The 20,672-nt window shown below is 40.3% G+C and overlaps 1 protein-coding gene across 4 annotated transcripts in view; it reads right to left on the minus strand.

The window, feature by feature from the left end:
• Positions 1-20,374, minus strand: part of RALA (RAS like proto-oncogene A) — a 70,340-nt gene extending 49,966 nt beyond the window's left edge. For 2 of the 4 annotated variants that reach the window (XM_082399921.1, XM_082399922.1), the window contains exon 1: positions 20,115-20,368. The gene's annotated coding sequence lies outside the window, so the exon portion shown is untranslated. Of the gene's footprint in view, positions 1-20,114 lie in introns of all 4 variants that reach the window. The other 2 variants (XM_082399924.1, XM_082399925.1) reach the window with 2 other exon arrangements.
• Between the last annotated feature and the right edge of the window lie 298 nt (positions 20,375-20,672).

Raw genomic sequence — 20,672 nt, forward strand, 5'->3', positions numbered from 1 at the left:
ACAAAGTGTTAACCTACGCTAGAAAGAAGACTCCATGTCTGCAGGAATTTTTGTATATATTATGGTCTGGCAGCATCTGGAAGAGGGCCTAGATAATTTATTCTTTATTTAATTTTTCCAGCTTTATTGAAGTATAATTGACAAACAGAAATTGTATGTATTTAAAATATTATATATATGATGATTTAATATACTAATTATTTGTTTTATTGAATGAACCAAGAAAAGCTGCAACGAAGCATATTCAACTACACCGCTCTCACTAAACAGTATTTTGGTACAAAGTACATTTTTACTAGTAAAAATAAAAATTTTTAATTTAAAATAGCTTATACAATCTCTTTGTATCTTTGTATTTATTTACAGTGTACAGTGCATATCATATAACTGCACAGTAGTACATTATATGATTTAAAAGTAAATACACACACAGGAGTTTCTAGAATTCTGTACTGATGGGGTACATGATCAAACCGAGATTACTCCTCTGCAGGAGAGGTGCTCAAAGCATAACTAGTTCATGAATAGGAAAGAAAAAATTTGAGAGTATACAGTTAGAAACTTATAGAGGAACGTGACAGTGATTTTATGTTTGTTCAATTTAGTTTTTAAAATGGGCTTGTTTTATTTTTTAAATTTCATTTTTCTAGTAATTTATTTTTTATTGTAATTTATAAAAGTATCAGTCTGCTATGTATAGAAAATTTTAAAAATGGTCCTTCATCAGAGATAATCTCAGAAGCACTGCTGCAGAGAACAGTCAAAAGGCAAATCTGATCATGATGCTTCTTATATGTTTTCAATGGCTCCCAAGGGGCCTGAGATGAGGGGCTTTAAGATCTGCCCACAACCCTCCCAACCTTCTCCCCTCGGGCCCTTTTTGCTTCCTTTCCTCACACCTCACGAATACACCTCACTCACTCTAAAGGCACAGGATGAATTTTATTCCCTGGTCTGAACACTCAATGTCCAACTCAACCTGACAGATCTCTTTTACCAAACTCTTACTCATCCTCTTTGCGGTCACTTCTGGAAAGCGCTCCCTGTTCCTTAAGCCTAAGTTAAGTGCCTGTCCTCGTACGTGTCTAGCACAGTGCCTGGTTATTCATTCAATAAACATTTTTTAAAACTTGATTGTGGCAATCTTTTTTTAAAAAATAAATTTATTTATTTATTTATTTTTGGCTGCACCTAGTTGCGGCAAGCAGGGGCTACTCTTCATTGTGGTGCGTGGGCTTCTCATCGTGGTGGCTTCCCTTGTTGCAGAGCACGGGCTCTAGGCACGCGGGCTCAGTAGTTGTGGCGGACGGGCTTAGCTGCTCTGCGGCATGTGGGATCTTCCTGGACCAGGGATCGAACCCGTGTCCCCTGCATTGGCAGGTGGATTCTTAACCACTGCGCCACCAGGGAAGTCCCCATTCAATAAACATTTTATCAAACAAAATCTATGTTCCTATCACGATACCTACTGTCTCCCCCAAAATAAACTCTACTGAGAATAAATGGATGTCTATCAGCTTCAAATATTAAACAAAAAACAAACAAAACAAACGATAATTTCTAAAGGAAAAAAACCTCTCAGTTACTATCTTTCTTCCCTTTCTCACTTCATTTATGAGACCATTATTGCCATCATGTCCCAATTTCGGAATGAAGAAAACACATACTAGTAACAACTTTCATCTCAAAATTTCTTTCATATGACTGCCTTAAAAGGGAATGCTTCTTTCTGAACCCAACTGCCCGACCTCCCACACTGTGACACAGATTTAAAACACAGGTTTATTGACTAATATAACAAAAATAAGCTACAAAAAGGAAATCTGCTGCTGTTTATCCTTGGCCCAAGCATTTTATTGTAACTGATAACATTTTATACTGACATTAAGTTAAAAAAAGAGTTCTGAACCCAAATGATGTTACAATTATAATCAGTATTTTAAACCAAAGAGCACTTCACATTTTTAAGATTTAAGGAAGCCTGGTAATATCATACTTCTTGATTTATCAATAAAGAAACAGCAAAAAGTAATTTATAAGCAGAAATTGGGTTTCCTACATTTTGCACAAATCTGTCAGGTGATGATATACATTCTATATTGCACGACAAAACTGTTCTTCAGGGGGACTTCCCTGGTGGCGCAGTGGTTAAGAATCCGCCTTCCATTGCAGGGGACAAGGGTTCGAGCCCCGGTCCGGGAAGGTCCCACATGCCGCGGAGCAGCTAAGCCCGAGCGCCACAACTACTGAGCCTGCGCTCTAGAGCCCGCGAGCCACAACTACTGAAGCCCACACGCCTAGAGCCCGTGCTCGGCAACAAGAGAAGCCACTGCAATGAGAAGCCTACGCACCGCAACGAAGAGTAGCCCCCGCTCGCCGCAACTAGAGAAAGCCCGTATGCAGCAACAAAGACCCAACGCAGCAAAAAATAAATAAATAAAAATAAATTTATAAAAAAAAACTTCTTCATATGAAGTTACTAAAATTTCACTAAGATAAGCTTACTGTCTTACAGTTCTCTGTGGTAGTAATGCTCTGACAAGGATTACTACTAGGTTTTAAACAACCAAAAAAAAAGACCCCATAAATATTCTGGACTGTGCATTTTAACTCATCTTTTTTGATTGAAGAACAAATTGTCAATATTTGTATCAAAGCTTTGAAGATGTAATAAAATTAGATACAGTTTAAACTCATGAGAATAACAGACAGTAGTTATGTCACTACTTATAGCCAAAGAGCAACCAAGTGAACAGCTGGGATTTGGAGGAAAATCAGATGAAGGCTGAAACCTAAACTACTTCTGGAGTAATACAATCTTCTTCTTTTACTTCCTAATTTAAGAGAAAGCAAGCAACTGTTAACTAGATAATCTTAAAAGTATTCACATACATTTTTATATGAAAATTTAAACTATGTTTCACTTAGCCTAATAACAACATTCTTAAAATACTTAACAACTGGTAGCAGGGGAAGTGGACCAGAATGTGCTAGTCAAGTTGTGATAAAACTTAACACATCCAAGATAGGAAAACCCTGGTAATTCAGCTAAAGTTATAAGAGATGATAAGTTCTAACTGCATAGATTACCTCCCAAAATCATCAGTGAGTGATACCTACTATTTACCAAGTACCTTATTATACTTACCACTCAATATACACACATCAAAAAAAATAATAACCACGGGAATTTCTCAACAAGACAATAATCAATGAGAAATAAGCAACTCAGCCACGAGAAGCAGTATTAGAATAGGATGGTATTTTAATTTTTGAGTTGTATTCGACAAAGTTATTTTTTTTTAATTTTATCAACAAAATGAGTTTATTCGTTGACGAAGATTTTGAGTTCAGAATTTTATGTCTCACAAAAAATTGTTTTTTCTTGATAACGCAGTATCATAATGATCAACTATTATCCTGTGCTCAGAGTCTGAATTATGAATTCAGGGCAGTTTTCCCTGGATTCAGTAGCCCTAGAAGGTAGAACTCTGAACTCTCCTATCATCATTTTATAGTCTTTCTGCCTCTTCCCTTCCTTTCATAGTTGTCCCTCACTGATCACTACTGCCTGTGTGCCTTCAGAGCACCCCTTCAACCCCAAAAATTGTTTGGAAGCAAACTACCAGGCTTATTGTAATTAGATATAAAGTAAGAGTTAAGTAGGTTCTGAAAGATTTACTACTCTCTTGAGCGCTGGATGGATAACAGCCTTTAGTGCTGAGACCTTACATTTCTACTTTGGATGTTCAAAGGTATGCTGCTGCTGCTGTTGTTGTTGTTTTCGATTTGTTTGTTTTTCAACTTTACTTCCTTATTTTTTTTTTTTTTTAATTAATTTATTTATCTATCCCTGGTGTGTTGGGTCTTCGTTTCTGTGCGAGGGCTTTCTCTAGTTGCGGTGAGCGGGGGCCACTCTTCATCGCAGTGCGCAGGCCTCTCACTATCGCGGCCTCTCTTGTTGCAGAGCACAGGCTCCAGACGCGCAGGCTCAGTAACTGTGGCTCACGGGCCCAGTTGCTCCGCGGCATGTGGGATCCTCCCAGACCAGGGCTCGAACCCGTGTCCCCTGCACCGGCAGGCAGACCCTCAACCACTGCGCCACCAGGGAAGCCCTACTTCCTTATTCTTAATGGGTAGCCTTAAGTTGCCTCATCTTCTACCTCACAGGGTTGTGTCTGGATGATTAAATGGAAATAATGAATCAAATTGCTTGGGTCAGGGCCTGGTCATGGAAGGAAATCTACAGATTCTAGTTGTTTCCTCCTCCCTCTTTAAGTGCATTTCATATTTCAAGCTGTAAAATCTGACCTCCAAATAAGTGAATGTTACTGTATTATTTTTAGAAGCTTGTGACCAAGATGGTTAGGGAACTAACTAAAGACATGAAGGATGTGTCTGAACAGGCGGACACTGGAGAAGCTGGCAAGGGAGTTGTCTGACTGCCATCTTCAATTATTTGAAGAAAGGTATATGTAAAAATGACTATTCTTAATTCTGTCAACAGATGCACTGTTTAACAAGGGCTCAAAGGCATATTTGTGCTTGCATAAGTGCTTCTCCGGAGAAAACAGGAATAAAGAGAAGTCACAGGATAATAGACTTCAGTTCAAAACAAGGATGGAATTTTAATTTAAAACGTCCAAAAATAACACAGATTTCCACACTAGCACTACAAGTTTTTAAGCAACGGCTAGTGGCCAGGTAGTTTTGAGGGAATTTTTGTGAAAGGTGGAAGAATATATTAGCTGCCCTTTGAAGGCCCGTTCTAACTCTGTAAGAGACGATACATTTTATACAGATAGTCCCAAACCAGAAGTTCTTGTTTCTGCATTTAATTTTCACACTAAAAAATAAATCCTGAAGAATACTGGAAGAGTATGGAACCAACCCAAGAGCCACGCAGTATCCAAAGTTCTTTGTTCAACTTAATTATACAATAGTACTTACATATCAGTTATATCTGTCTACAAACAGTTTAGATTAGAAACACTCCAGGTGATTAAAAGTATTTTCTTTTTTGAGCAGGAAAATCCAACTACATCAATAGCATCGTCACCATCACCATACACTCGATGTCATGAAAAGGAACTGGGAACTAGCCTTACTTTTTAAAAAATCACTTCAAAGATGAATCATATAACATATGGACACTGACAGAGCTTGAGAATCCAAGTAAATGAAAGAAGAGAGGAAGGAAACTAATTATAAAAATGGGTTTCAGCAATCCGCAGAAATGTAGGAACTCCAAGACAGTTGGCTATAACCCCCACTCACAGAGCTAAAGAAAACTACATAAAAGAAAGCTCAAGAGGAGTACAGAAAAATCAGCCAAATTACCAAGTTGTTATCATTGTTAATGTAGGTCCTCCCCTCACTTGCATGGGAGGTAGGAAGAGGTACGTGGAACGTTTTAGCTTAAACCAAATATCACCTGAGTTTGTTTAGGTAAGAAAAGTGCTACTAGTAAATGCTAATTTAGAGTTTAAATTAATCATAAAACAAATGTGATTTCCCCCCCAAAGCTCCAGATATTAATCTCCTATTACTTTTGGTTTAATTTCATAAAAGTGGGCAAAAAATGACCCAGTGCCCCTAAAGAGGCATACGTATGATTTGTCGGCCAAACTTCTTCTTCTAGTGGGAACCACCCTCTCCTCCTGCGTTACAACAGGACTATAAGTCAGGGCCCGACTATAAAGCAGGACAAGAGACCCAGGCTGGCCAGAGTATTCTATTCCTTAAACTAGTGAGGAAGATTGGCTCTTTGATGAATCTGGAGATGGAAGTGGCCACCACACAGTCTGCCAGTTTAAAAAAAGAAGCAGAGCTGGGGAAGGAGAGAAAGCCAGCACATTTCTGTTTCACTTACGGTAGCCTCAACTGGATTTCTGAGTCTTACAATTGAAAGAACCCTAATATCTATAGGTTCTCTATCTGCTTCTTGTGCTTCAGAAAGGAAGAGTTTCTCACTGCTTAACTGCAGAATGAAGATGAAGGTGACTACACGGTCTTTAATTAATTAGTCTTTAATTAATCCAGTACTTCAGTACTAGACATGTGAAAGAATTATGAACAGAAGATTTAGCTTTTATTCCAACCCTCCAAAAAAGCCCCATGGCAAACTAGAGAAATTAAGCAAAGCTCATGGTTAACATCGCTACAAAAAAATAGCACTCTGAGAGAAAATCTCTGCAAATCACACATCTCATTGACTTGTATCCAGAACACACAAAGAACTCTTATGACTCAATGAGAAGAAAAATAACCCAATTTTTAAAAGATGGGCAAAAGATTTCAGTAGACATTTCACCAAAGAAAACAAGTCAAAGACTTACTAATAAGCACATGAAAAGGTGCTCAACACTATTATTCATTAGAGAAATACAAATTAAAACCACGAGATACTTACTTATATCCACCAGAATGGATATACATTTTTTTTAAAAAGACTCTAACAACTGCTGGTAAAGATGCAGAGAAATGAGAATCTCCAAACATTGCCGTTGGGAATGCAAAATAATGTATAGCCACTTTGGAAAACAGTTTAGCAGTTTCTTAAAAGATTACACATAAATCTGCCATACAACCTGGAGATTTCACTCCATGATACTCATGAGAAATGAAAACATACGTCCATGCAAAGACTTGCACATGAATGTTCACAACAGGATTATTCATAATAACCAAAAAGGGGAAGCAATCCAAATGTCCACCAATTGTAAAAGGAGAAGCAAAATGTGGTCTATCCATAGAATGGACTACTGAGCTCCTGTCCGTCCATAAAAAGGAAAGAACTACTGACACATGCCACTACATGATAACCAAAAAATATTATGCTAAGTAAAAGAAACTCAAAAGCAATACATCTTGTATATTTCTATTTATACATAATGTCCAGAAAAGGGAAATCTATAGAGACAGAATATAAACTAACGGCTGCCTGGGGATGGGAATGGGAATTAACTAAAAAGGGGAATAAGAGATTTTATACTGAAGTGATGAAAATGTTTTAAAACTGGATTATGGTAATGATTTACATGTCAGTAAAGTTACTAAAAATCACTGTAAACCTAAAATGGGTGAATTTTATGATATGTAAATTATGCCTCAAAAAAGTTAATTAGAAAAAGTGAAATAAAAGAGACTAGAGAAGACATAATAAGCAAGCAGAAATTATGAACCTTGACTGGATCCTGGATTGGGGGAAAAAACAGCTATTAAAGACAATAGGCGACAACTAACGAAATCTGAATTTGGACTAGATATTAAATGATATTATGAAACTACTGCTGATTTTCTTAGGTGTTACAATAGTATTATGGCTATACAGGAGAATGTCTTCATTCTCAGAAGATGTAAGCTCAAGTACACAGAGGTGAAGTTTCATGTCTCCAAACTTCTTTCAAATAACTCAGAGAAATAAAAGCATCTATACTTAGAAAGTTAAAGCAGGGACCTCCCTGGTGGTCCAGTGGTTAAGAATCCACCTTCCAATGCAGGGGAGGCAGGTTTCATCCCTGGTCTGGGAACTAAGATCCCATATGCTGCGGGGAGCCCCGCGCGCTGCAACTAGAGAGCCCGCACACTGCAACGAAGACCTGATGCAGCCAAAAATAAGGAAATAAACAATAAAAAAAAAAGAAAGATAAAGCAAACGTGGCAAAACAATAATTGGTAATTGGTGAATTTAGGGTGATTAGTAACTACCGGCATTCAATATAATACTCTTTTTTAACTTTTTTGTAGGTCTGAAACATTTCAAGGCAACAAGGACCTACTGTATAGCACAGGAAACTATAGTCAATGTCCTGGGATAAACCATAATGGAAAAAAATATATATAAAAGAATATATATATGTATAACTGAGTCACTTTGCTGTACAGCAGAAATTAAAACAACATTGTAAATCAACTATACTTCAATTTTAAAAAAATGTTTCAAAACACAAAGTTGGGGGTAAAAGAGCACTCCTTTTCTCAAAAATTTTTTAATTGAGGTAAATACTGGTTTACAACATAAGTTTCATGTGTACAACTTTATATTTCTACTTCTGTACCTACAATGTGCTCACCAAAAATTTACTTTTCATCTGTCACCATACAGTTGATCCCCTTTATCCATTTTGCCCTCCCCTCTGCCCCTTCCCCTCTGATAACTGCTACTCTGTTCTCTGTATCTATGTATTTGTTTTTGTTTGGTTTCTTCATGTTTTCTTTTTATATTCCACATATGAGTAAAATCAAAAGGTATTTATCTTTCTCTAACTTAATTTCACTTAGCATTAATACCCTCAAGGTCCATGTTGTCACAAATGGCAAGATTTCATCTTTTTTATGGCTGAGTAGTATTCTGTTGTGTGTGTGTGTGTGTTTGTGTGTGTATATATATATATATATATATATATATATATATATATATATATATATATGTATGTACACCACATCTTCTTTACCCATTCATCCGCTGATGGGTACTAAGGCTGCTTCCAAATCTTGACTCTCATAAATAAGGCTGTGATGAACACAGGGGTACATATGTGTTTTCGAATCAGTGTTTTCACTTTCTTTGGATAAATACCCTGAAGTGCAACGGCTAGATCATAGGGTAGTTCTATTCTAGACTTTTTAAGGAGCCTCCATACCGTTTCTCCACAGCAGCTGCACCAACTTACATTCCCACCCACAGTGCAGGAGGGCCCCTTTCTCCACACCTCGACAACATTTGTTGTTTCTTTGCCTTTTTGATAACAGCCATTCTAACGGGTGTGTGAGGTGATACCTAATTGCTGTTTTGATTTGCATTTCCCTAAAAATTGGTGACGTTGAACATCTTTACATGGAGCACTCTCATTTTAAAGTGTAACCAAATGTAAAAGGACTCACCAGTGTAGTTCTCTGGACATTTCAGAAAGAGGCACACAGTTGAGGTTTAAAGACTGTCATGTCTTTGGTCTATGACTGTTAATATACAGCAAATAATGGAGGGAAGAAACGAGAACTCAAAGTATGAAATAATTATGCACAGACTCAGCAAATTAGAGCTTTCTAGAAATTCTACTGCCAACTAATACTTTGAAGTAGTCATTTAAGACAAAGCAACATAGTTATTAGTTGGTGCAGAAATCTTTAGTTACATAGCAGTGCCCGAGAAAGCATTTTTGAATGAAGGTCAATAAATTTTCCCACCTGAAAGAGCACCCATTCCCACCTATATCTCTTGGCTGATATAAAGATCAAATGAAATCATATACACAAAAATGCTAAATTTTGATTTAAAAAAATTTATTCATTTATACTTTGTACCTTCCTAATAAGAATAGGAATAAAACAGATTAAACCTAGCATCATATTTGGTTACTCTTGTCTATAATTGGATTTCCTCAATCTTGTAGTCAACACTGCACTAACAATTCTTCAAAGCATTGTCAGTGTTCATTATGAATAATTCCCTTTCACTACTCTAACTTGGGCATTTTGTCTTACTACTTACTATGCCATAATTTGTTAACAGTGTACTTTTGCTGTTGGTGGTGGGGTTTTTTGTTTTTGTTTTTACATACACATGTATCTACTCTTTTTCAAATTCTTTTCCCATTTAGGTTGTCACATAATATTGAGCAGAGTTCCCTGTGCTATACAGTAGGTTTTCGTTGGTTATCCCATCTTAAATATAGCAGTGTGTACATGTCAATCCCAAACTGCCCAACTATCCCTTTCCCCCAGCTAACTCTAACAGTGTACTTTTGTTGTTGTTGTTGTTTTTGGCCGTGATCCTAGTTCCCCAACCAGGGATTGAACCCGTGCCCCCTGCAGTGGGAGTGTGGAGTCAACCACTGGACTACCAGGGAAATCCCTTTAACAGTGTACTTTTTTTTAAAAAATAAATTTATTTATTTTATTTTTGGCTGCGTTGGGTCTTCACTGCTGCACGCGGGCCTTCTCTAGTTGCGTCGAACGGGGCTACTCTTCATTGCAGTGCACAGGCTTCTCATTGCGGTGGCTTCTCTTGTTGCAGAGCATGGGCTCTAGGCGCGCGGGCTTCAGTAGTTGTGGCTCGCAGGTTCTAGAGCGCAGGCTCAGTAGTTGTGGCACACGGGCTTAAGTTGCTCCACTGTATGTGGGATCTTCCCAGACCAGGGCTCGAACCCATGTCCCCTTCATTGGCAAGTGGATTCTTAACCACTGCGCCACCAGGGAAGCCCAACAAGTGTACTTTTAACAATTTATAGTTTTAACAGCTTACAGTCATCAGACACTAATGTAAAACAGGAATCTTGTTATGAATCAAAAGGAATGTTCACCTGGAAGTTCAAACAAAAAGTCACATTTATAGTTTTTACAATAAAGAAAACATTCTTGGAATTGGACCTTGAAATAAAATATCTAAGAAGAAAAAAAGATATGCTAAGATGTACATAGGACAGCTTAGACAAAGTACTCTAGCAGATAGCAGAAGACAGAAATTGTACCCACTATGATAGCTATAATCAAAAAGAGGGACAATAACATACACTGGTGAGGATGTGGAGAAACTGTAAGATGATCGTGGGGATATAAAATGGCACAAGTACCTCAGAAAGCAGTTTGGCAGTTACTCAAAATGTTAAACATGGAGTTATCATGTGACCTAGTAATTTCACTCCTAGATACATACCCAAGAGGCATGAAAACACATGTCCATGCAAAAACATGTACATCAACGCTTATGGCAGCATTATCCAATATAAGCCAAAAAGTAGAAACATCCAAATGTCCATCAACTGACGAAAGGATAAACAAAATGTGATATATCCATTGAATGGAACATTATTTAGCCATGAGAAGGAATGAAGAACTGATACATGCTAGAACATGGATGAACCTTGAAGCATTATGTTAAATGAAAGAAGCCGGAAACAAAAGACCACATATTGTATGATCGGTTTATGGTATCCAGGAATGACCAGAATAGGCAAATCTCCACAGATGGGAAGTAGATTTGTAGCTGTCTGGGGCTGGAGGGTGGAGGGAATCAGGAGTGATGGTTAGTGAGCATGGGGTTTCTTTTGGGGGTAATGAAAACGTTCTCAAACTAGATAGAGGTGATGGTTGCACAACTCTGCGACTGTACTAAGAACCACTGAATTAATACATTTTAAAAGTAAATTTTATGGTATGTGAATTATATCTCAACAAATCCGTCATTTAAAAAAAAATCCAGCCTCCTCACCAACCCCCCCCAAATAAGCAAAGGACACAGAAAGACAACTCACAGAATAAAAAATATAAATGACTAATGAATCTACAAAAAGTTCAAATAGTTGTAACCAAAAAAACATAAACTTTAACAAAACACAAAAACGAGAATGGGTTAATGATCTGGGCCAAAGCAAGGACAAGAAGAGATAGGCAGAGCAAATGATCAAGTTTTATTCTATTCTGAGGGATCAAGAAAGCTACTGAAAGCCACAATCAGCAAATAAGAATCAATGAAGTAACAGACATAGAGAATTACCTTAGGTGTAGTGTACAGCCATATGAAATAGGGAGATCTTAGAGACTAATAGCGTAGTGGGAAAGTTACCGATAATCCGAGCACTAAGAGACTATGGTTGGTGTCCAGAAACTTAAGACCTCGGGGGACAGGGATTTTCTGTCACAGACAAAATGTCTTAGGGATAAAGATGAAGGAAGACAAAATGTCCTCAGACTGAAAAGGTGGGGGTAGGAGAAGTAAGGCAAAAAAGAGGCAACAGAAAAGATCAGCCTCCTGCAAGCCCAGACATCAGGGTGGCAGCATGTAGCAGAGGGTGAGACCTGAGGATCTTCAAGGCAGCAGAGTCCCCAACCACCACCCGCCGAAGACTGAACTGCGGGCCAAGACCCAGATAGAAAAAGGCAACATGGGTCCCAGGAAAAGTGGAGATGAACAACTGGCCACAGACCAAGAGTACTACCTGGTGAGTGAGAGCTCCTCAACCTAGAGACCTGCCAGCATTTACGGGACAACGAAGGTGGACTATAGGCTATAGACTGGGAGCTGCAGGGACTGCCAGGGAGGAGCTCCTTGGCTTACGGGACAAGAAATCAATACATATCATACCACCCAGCACTCCTGGGAAAGGAGATATTTAGGATGACTGAGACAGCAAACGGGATGTGGACTGGGAGTTCACAAAATGGACCTAGATAACCTTGAGATTATAAGAATCTACAGAAAATATGCTACTTGAACTTTCTGGGTGAATTAGATGGCAGTGAAATGAAAATACTCTGCAGAACACGGGAGACTGAGCACTGGCGTGTGTCTGTAATTGCCGTGTGGAGGGAACGTGTGCAGGATGCTGGGCCACACCTGATTCCACACCAACACACACCACCAGCCAGAGGACTAGGTCTTTATAAATGAATTCTGGAGAAAGAACTGCCTCAAGGCCAGATGGACCCAGGCCCTACAAACTTGTCTAGAACTACCCCATATCTGTGTACCACGGGCCACCCCATCGATAAACTCATCTAATTACAAGCCTGACTTGCTATGTGACCTACAGACACAAGGACTCAAGCCATAATCGCATCAATACAAGGTGAGCCTAATTCATCTGCAAAGCACAGAAACCACTTAAAGACTATGAAAGCCTAGAAGGAAATAGATTTTAATAGACCTATGGCTGCTTTAGCCTGGAGGAGAAATGGAGGTCACCCCGTGGCACCCACGACTGGCTGAGTAAAGATTACAATGAAATTCAGGAGAGGCAGGAACAAAATTCAGGAATGGTTGTATGAACTGGGAAACTACGGATCAATACCTTATCTTGATTATCATTATATCAATACTTTGCTGCTGCCCACTAGGAAATTCAACCTTCCTGCCTCTTACCATATCTATCTCTTACAGAAATAGTGAAGGACTGCAGTCTTTGAAAGGTATTTCCCCAGTTAAATTAATATCTAGTGCAATGTATATCCACAGAGAAGATAATACAATAAAACAATCAGCATCTCTATTAAAGATACTGTTATATCACTATTTAACATTGTTCTGGAGATAGTAATCCATGCAATTAGATAAGACAAACACTTCGATACAAAAACACTGGAAAAGAAGAGGATAAAATCTCTATTTACAGGTGACATAACTGTATATCTGGGCCACAGAGAAGCAAAGATAAAAGTACTGAAATAATAAAAGTACTTAAACAATAACAATAATTCAGCAAGGGGGACATCCCTGGTGGCGCAGTGGTTAAGAGTCCGCCTGCCAATGCAGGGACAAGGGTTCGAGCCCTGGTACGGGAAGATCTCACATGCCGCAGAGCAACTAAACCCATGCACCACAACTACTGAGCCTGCACTCTAGAGCCCGCGAGCCACAACTACTGAGCTCACGCACCACAACTACTGAAGCCCATGTGCCTAGAGCTCTGCAACGAGAGAAGCCACCTCAATGAGAAGCTCTAGAGCTCTGCAACAAGAGAAGCCACCTCAGTGAGAAACCCGTGCACCACAATGAAGAGTAGCCCCTGCTCAACACCACCACTAGAGAAAGCCCGTGCGCAGCAAAGAAGACTCAACGCAGCCAAAAATAAATAAATAAATAAAAATTTTTTAAAAAAAGGTAACAAAAAAAATGCAGAAATTAGCAATATTCATATACATGAATAATAATCAGTTGGTAAATATAACTAATAAGAAAATTCTATTTATAATAGTAACAACAAAAGATAAAATACAAAATACATAGGCATAAACAATGTTCTAAACTTGTATGAAGTAAATATAAACCATTCCACAGAGACACAAAAGTAGATTTAAGAAAATGAAAAGACATCGCTTGTTCTAGATTAAGATGTTCCAACACCATCAAGAGATCAGTTCTAAGTTATATAGTAAGTCTAATGCGACCTCAATAAAAGTAGTAGTGAGCTTTCTAATGGACTTGGACAAACTGATGCTAGAGTTCATACGGAAAAATGAAACACGCAAGACTAGTACGGAAAACACTGAAGAAGAGGAGCAATAATGGGGAACTAGCCCTACCAGATATTAAATCATATACAAAGCCTCTATGATTAAAACAGTGTAGTACTGGTACATGAATAGTCAGACCATCCAAAAGTATAAAACATACCCAACTATATATAGAAATCTAGTATATGATAAAGGGGGCCAAGATTTTTTTTTTAATTAAGTGGTATCGGGACAACTGGACAGCCATGTGGAAAAGATAAAATTAGACCCATTCACACCATATACAGAAATGTACTCCAAATGGATCAGAGGACTGAATGTGCTCTATATTATACATGAAACTGTATTAGTACTAGAAGAAAGCATGGCTGAATTCCTCTATAACCTGTGGGAAGTGAAAGGCTCTCTATGACTAAAAATCCAGATGCAATAAATTTAAGATTAATATACTTGACTACACAGAAACAAACTTTTGCAAGTCAAAAAAACACACACCACAAGCAATGCCAAAAGATAACTGGGCAAAGTATTTGCAATATATATCAAAGTTAAATGACTAATATTCTTAAATAGAAAGAACTTTTAAACTCTGAGGCGAAAAGACCAAAATTTATTTAGAAAGTGAGCAAATAACATGAACACTTTAAAAAATGTAAAACATGGCCCTGAAACATATGAAAAAAATGTTCAATTCACTTGTGATAAGAGAAATACAAATTAAAACTAGGCTGAGATACAATTTCTCACCTATTAGATTAGCAGAAATTCAGCAGCTTGACAACATGCTCTGCTGCTGAAGCTGTAGCACTCATATACCACTGGTGGGGATTCAAAACAGTACAACCCCACAGGAAGAAAAATTTGGCAAATCTAACAAATCTTATATATACATTTATCCTGAAGACATACTTGCAACAATACAAAGAAACAAAGATTTGCATTACAACACCACTTGTAATTGAAAAATATTGGGTATTACTTAAGTGTCCAAATACAGGAGAATTGGTTGAATAAACCGTGGAGTACTATGTAGTTAAAGTTACTCAATTTGTGTATTACTTTTTTCAATTAGTTACTAAATTGTCAGTACATAAATACTTATTAAGTTGTTTGGACCTCAACTAATAAATTAAACCTTTAGGTGTTTCTCCTGACCTAGGGATGCTGTGAAAAAATTACTGATATAATAAGGATGTCATGCACTGAGAAAGTTTGGGAACTTCTGATAAAGTCCTGTGAAGACTTTTAAGAGGGCACGTGTACCTGGAGATATGCGGTTACTATAGACTGTGGTCAACATAATTTACAATAGGCTAATGAAGGCACTGTCCATAGTAGTAAGTGCTATGGTAGATTTTATGGCAGCTCGCAAGGGGAGCAACTAGCTCAGTCTTTTTTTTTTAATTTATTTAATCTATTTATTTTTGGCTGTGTTAGGTCTTCGTTGCTGCATGCGGGCTTTCTCTAGCTGCGGCGAGCGGGGACTACTCTTCATTGGGGTGCACGGGCTTCTCATTGTAGTGGCCTCTCTTGTTGCGGAGCACAGGCTCTAGGCGTGTGGGCTCAGTAGTTGTGGCACGCGGGCTCAGCAGTTGTGGCTCGGGGGCTCTAGACCACAAGCTCAGTAGTTGTGGCACACAGGCTTAGCTGTTCCCGGCATGTGGGATCTTCCTGGACCAGGGCTCGAACCCGTGTCCCCTGCACTGGCAGGCGGATTCTTAACCACTGCGCCACCAGGGAAGCCCTAGCCCAGTCTTGAAAGTTGTTTTTTGTTGTTGTTGTTTTGCTTTGTTTTTTTGGAAGGATGGAGTTGAGAGAAAAAATCAAATCAAGATACAATTTTTGGAGAGGTATAAGCTAAACTAAGTTCTGAAGGGCAAGTAGGGGTATATTAGACTGGGGGAAGGAGGAGTGGTTAAAAATCACAGGCAGAGGAAATGAGGGACTGAAAAAACGCTAGCATTCCAGAAGCCTGGATTGCTGGAACTGAAGACCCTGGAAAAAAAGAAATGAGGCTACAGAATTAGTTAGGTAAGGAGCAGACTTTAAAAGTTTTATGTATGAAATTAAGAATAAAAGGAATTTGGATTGTATTAATTAGCAAGAAGGAGCTGTGAAAGGGTTTTAAGCAGGGGAGTATTGTGAATACTCTAACCAAGTGTGGAAAAAAGATTGGGTGGGGGGGACCCAACCAGAGGCTAAAAGACTGCTACAATAATCCAGAATAGATCTAGACAGGGCAGCTGAACTAAAGCGTCTGCAGTCACTCAGTAGTGGGGCAACCTCATTTTCAATGGATTACTATGCTAGCTTCTCAACCGCAAAAGAAAGCAACAGATCCCGTGGCTTCGAAGACTGCAGTCATGATCTTTGTGGAAACTGGGGATCTTTGCCCCACCTTCACAATGTGTCTGGGAGTGGAAGTTGTTTCATAATCTTGCTGTGTTTTATTCTCCAAGATGACATTGACAAACCCTGATATTTAGTTTCAATAAGTGAATTCTGCAATGAAATTAGATCCCAGACTTCAAAGTGATTATGTGTGTCAAGCATTATGTCTGTCTACTGAACCTAATACAGGACTCTAGCTGTGAGGGCCTCTAAGAATACTAACATGCTTTATGGAAGCTTGCTTCTTGGCTTGTACAGAATGACCTCTTGATGTCTAGGAATAAGTTTTCACCTTCAGGTATAATTGGATCAAAGATGCAAATTCTCTTCTAAAATTTACTCAAACATCTTTTAAGAACTCACAGAGCTTTAACTGAATTTTTTCTATATTGTAACCAAATCCTTATGAGTGCAATAGGGTAGTAAGAAAGGTGTTTTAGAGCTAAAAAACAAACAAACGGAAAAACACAAAGAATAACTGTTACTAATGGGGGCTGGAGAATAAGCTAATTTTTACTTGAGCTCTACACTTCTTTTTTAAACCAAGAGATGAACACATCCTTAGAATTAAGCCCACTGAAAAGGGCATTTTTTTTAAAAAAGTGCACAGCCTTGGGAAGAGTGAAGAGAATTCTTCTGGCACCGAAGAGCAGTTAGACCCTTACAAGAATTCTGCCACCTTTAAGCCTCCATACTAAACCCAAAGAGAAAATAATATATGGTCTGAAATGGTAAAAACAGACCCAGTACACCTCTGCTTTTTTACCATTCTTTCCACTCTCCCACAACCTCTCCCCCATGTCCTTCAGTCCAAGAAAGAACTAAAAAAACAACAAGATTGCAGGAAAGGTCACTACAAACAGGTCTCCAACAGTCCTCTCAAATAGGGACTATTCAGGTACTTGAAAGGTAAAAAGTAATAATCAAACACCACAGTTGAGTTCCTTATACTCTACTCTCCCGGGACACTTATATGAACAACGCCCATCCATTTTTTCATCGTGGCACACGCAGGAGGTGATAACGTGTGGAAGGTCATAAACAGAAGACTGGCTGCTATCTGAGGCCACCTGGCCAGGGTCACTGGTTACCCCAGGCCCCATGTGATGGACAAGACTACTGAGGAGATCAGTATCTTTGCTTTCTTAAAGCTCAGCTCAATCAGAATCGAATTCTTTTCTCAGTCTTTTAGGATTAATTGCAATAGCCAATGCTCTCAGAAATTGTTACTTTAAAATCCAGACTCTATTACGTACTAGCGGCCCAGCTTCCAGCAAATAACTTCCCTTAGCCTTAGTAAAGTATGGAAAAACTACCTATCTTGCAGAAGTAGTGTGGAGATTAAAAATTATAAGCTCTTATCACAGTGCTTGGCAGGAAATCAATGTAGGAGGACTGTTATTACCAAGAGAGTTGTTGAAATGAGGGAAATCTGACCTCTGTATAGTGGTTACGTCACTGAGATAAGAAATTACAGGCTTCACTCTCCCTAGTGTCTAAAATTAAAACATTTTATAGAACAGTGAAAACCACGAACTGTCTCCCTACTTCCTCAAAATCATAATCTTTTCCCCCATTAATATTCACAGCCTCTTATTCCAGTATTTTAAAAGTGATTGTCTTCGCAACCCATGTACAAATGCATATTACACTGACACACACATATACAAGAAGTGATACTGGTACATTTATCTATGTTCTGTAGAAGCTGAACTTGGAAAACCAGTGTAGGACCAGACATTCGGAGAGGAAAGAAGATATCAGCACTTTTTTATTTGAACCTCACTACAGTGAAAATAACCCAACCATCTATAGACAAAAATTATCTCCCCACACAAATGGTAGACAAGTTTCTTTCCTGTAATAAGCCCCTTTTCCCTGAAAAGAGTTGTATGAAGAATTAACTGCAAAGAAAGTGTTGTATGAAGAATTACTTCAAAATAATTGATACAGATGACTGCACACTCAGCAGACACACTGGAGAACAGCATCTGGATCGCTGGAAAAAAGTGTTAAAGTGGCTCCTGGTAAATCACGTCAAGGTCATAAGAGGATGTCAGAGGACTTCATGTACCCGTGGAAAAAAAATGAGCCACTATAAGCAATTCTGCGATGTACCACGTTATCTCAACAGTGGTAACTCCCAATTTCCTCTATTTGATTAAGATAGGGTATGGTTATAAACTTCCTATCACCAGGAAATCTCCTCTTGATAACCCTGGGCAAAAAAGCTAAAGTAGTAAACATTTAACACTTGAATATAAGTTGTTATAATGCCCAATCACAATACCCCAAATATAATTTTAATCTTTCAGGGGAGGATAGTTTTGGAAGGATGGCAAAGGATTCTTCTTGATTTGTCCTTTGACCATGCTAAAGAACAGAAAGACAAAGCAAAATCTGCAACCAAACTGAAACAAAAACACAAACAAAAAAACCTTAGCCCCCCCCAAATAAATGACTACTGGAAGGCAACTGTGAGATCACCTACACATTCATTCATTCACTGAAGAGCTGTGTGAATAACGTCTATGTTCTGGCCACATCGCATGGAAACACAGAGATGAGTAAGACATGGCTCCTGCCCTGAAGAAATTCATAATCTAAATATAATGTTTTAAGAGTCACAGGAGTCATTTTATAATAATATTGCGTTAATAGAGGCAGAAACATAAGCGAATAAGACATATTTAAATACCTTAGTAAACATAAGCTAAAAGGAATACCTTTGGTGAAAACTGAGTTCACTAACGACATTTAGTATATACTTTTTGGAGCATGATTAAAGTTGTAATTTACTTCCAGGACAAGAATTAACTCATGACACATATTTTATAATGATCTCCCCCCCGCCCCCCTCCCCGCGGCCCCCAAACACAATTTGTAAATTAGGTGCTTTTCAGCTTGACAGGCAGGGCGTGGCCCTGGAGTTCTCATACAACCTCAATGACACTTGGGTGAGCTCTCGCAAGTCTGGACATTCAGGTTTCCGAGAAAAAGCCAGTCAACTCCCTAATTCTCCCTAAACCTTGAAACAACACTGCCACCTCTCTGCGCCGTCACCCCCGCCCACTTACACACATATCCCCAGCCTAAAGCACACAAATCACATCTTCCACTTCTGGAAAACCTTCAGGAACGAACCACGGAAGAAACACCTCCCTCACTCAAAATATCCATATTCTCGTTCTCGTTTCAGAGGCTTGATTCCCGATTACTGGTTAAACCTGTGCAAGAGCCCAGGACCGGCTATTCAGTTCAGTGCAGACCATCTAATGACTTCAACCTGAAAAAGCTATTCCTTTAACTGGCACAAAACCCTACCGGAGACGCTTAAAAAGCAACTGCTCGCACACAGACAAGGAGTGAAAGAAAGGGAAGGAGGGGAGAGGGGCGGAGTGAGGCGCGGGGACTGCGGCGACCGGTCCCCCCAGGTTGCGGGCACCGCCCAGGCGGGGACCTCGGCGCGGCGGGCCAGAGATGCGGGGTGACCTTCCGACGAGGCCAACTCGAGGGGGTGCCGGGGTCGGGAGACCTCGCCGCAACTGTCCGCTCTCGGGAGTGCACTCGCCCGCACAGCGGCGAACCCGGCGCCCCGGATTCCAGCCCGGGCTCGTCCCGCAGCTGGTTCCCGGGCAAAACGCGAGAGGTGCAATTTCGGCGTCCGGGCCCGGCGCCTGGGCCTCGGCCCGCCGCCGCCCAGACACACCCCCGCCGCCGCCCCGGCGGCCCCAGCCCCTCCCCAGGCGACCCGAGCGGGCATCGCTCACCTGCACCGCAAGCCGGTCCACCGCCCCGCGGGCTCCGGAAGCCGCGGCTGAGCTGGCTCCAGCTGGAGAGTGCTCGGCCCTTGTCTTCCAGGAGGCTCCGCGTCGGGAGCGGCAGAAGGAGGAGTCCGACAGGAGGCGGTGGAGTCTGGGCGGCAGGAGGAGGCGGAGGAGGGCTCGGGGCGCCCCGCTCTCGGGAGATCCACCCTCCTGCTGGCCGCTCTGCAGCAGCAGTCGCAGATCACTTCCGGGGCGCTGGGAGCGGGGCGGAGCCTGCTGGGAAGCAACTTCCTGTCCGCGGGCTGAGAGGAGGATGTAGGGGCCGGGGCTGGAGAACAATGGCCGGAGGGAGCGGGCCAGCTGGCCTCCACCCTCCGCGCCCTGAGGGCGGGCTGCACTGCCTCTCGGGCGACCCCACCCCCGGCTCTCTGCTCCCGGAGAGGTGAAGTCACCTCCCCGGGGCCCGGGAGGGGCCGCGGGCCTCGCAGAGTTTCCCGGATCTCGGCGCCGGCGCCACGACGTCCTTGTCTCTCTTCTGGGGACCAGGAGGGGGTTCTTGGG

Source organism: Balaenoptera borealis (genome assembly GCF_965194805.1).
Source record: "Balaenoptera borealis genome assembly, chromosome: 7".
In the NCBI taxonomy this organism is placed as follows: Eukaryota; Metazoa; Chordata; class Mammalia; order Artiodactyla; family Balaenopteridae; genus Balaenoptera; species Balaenoptera borealis.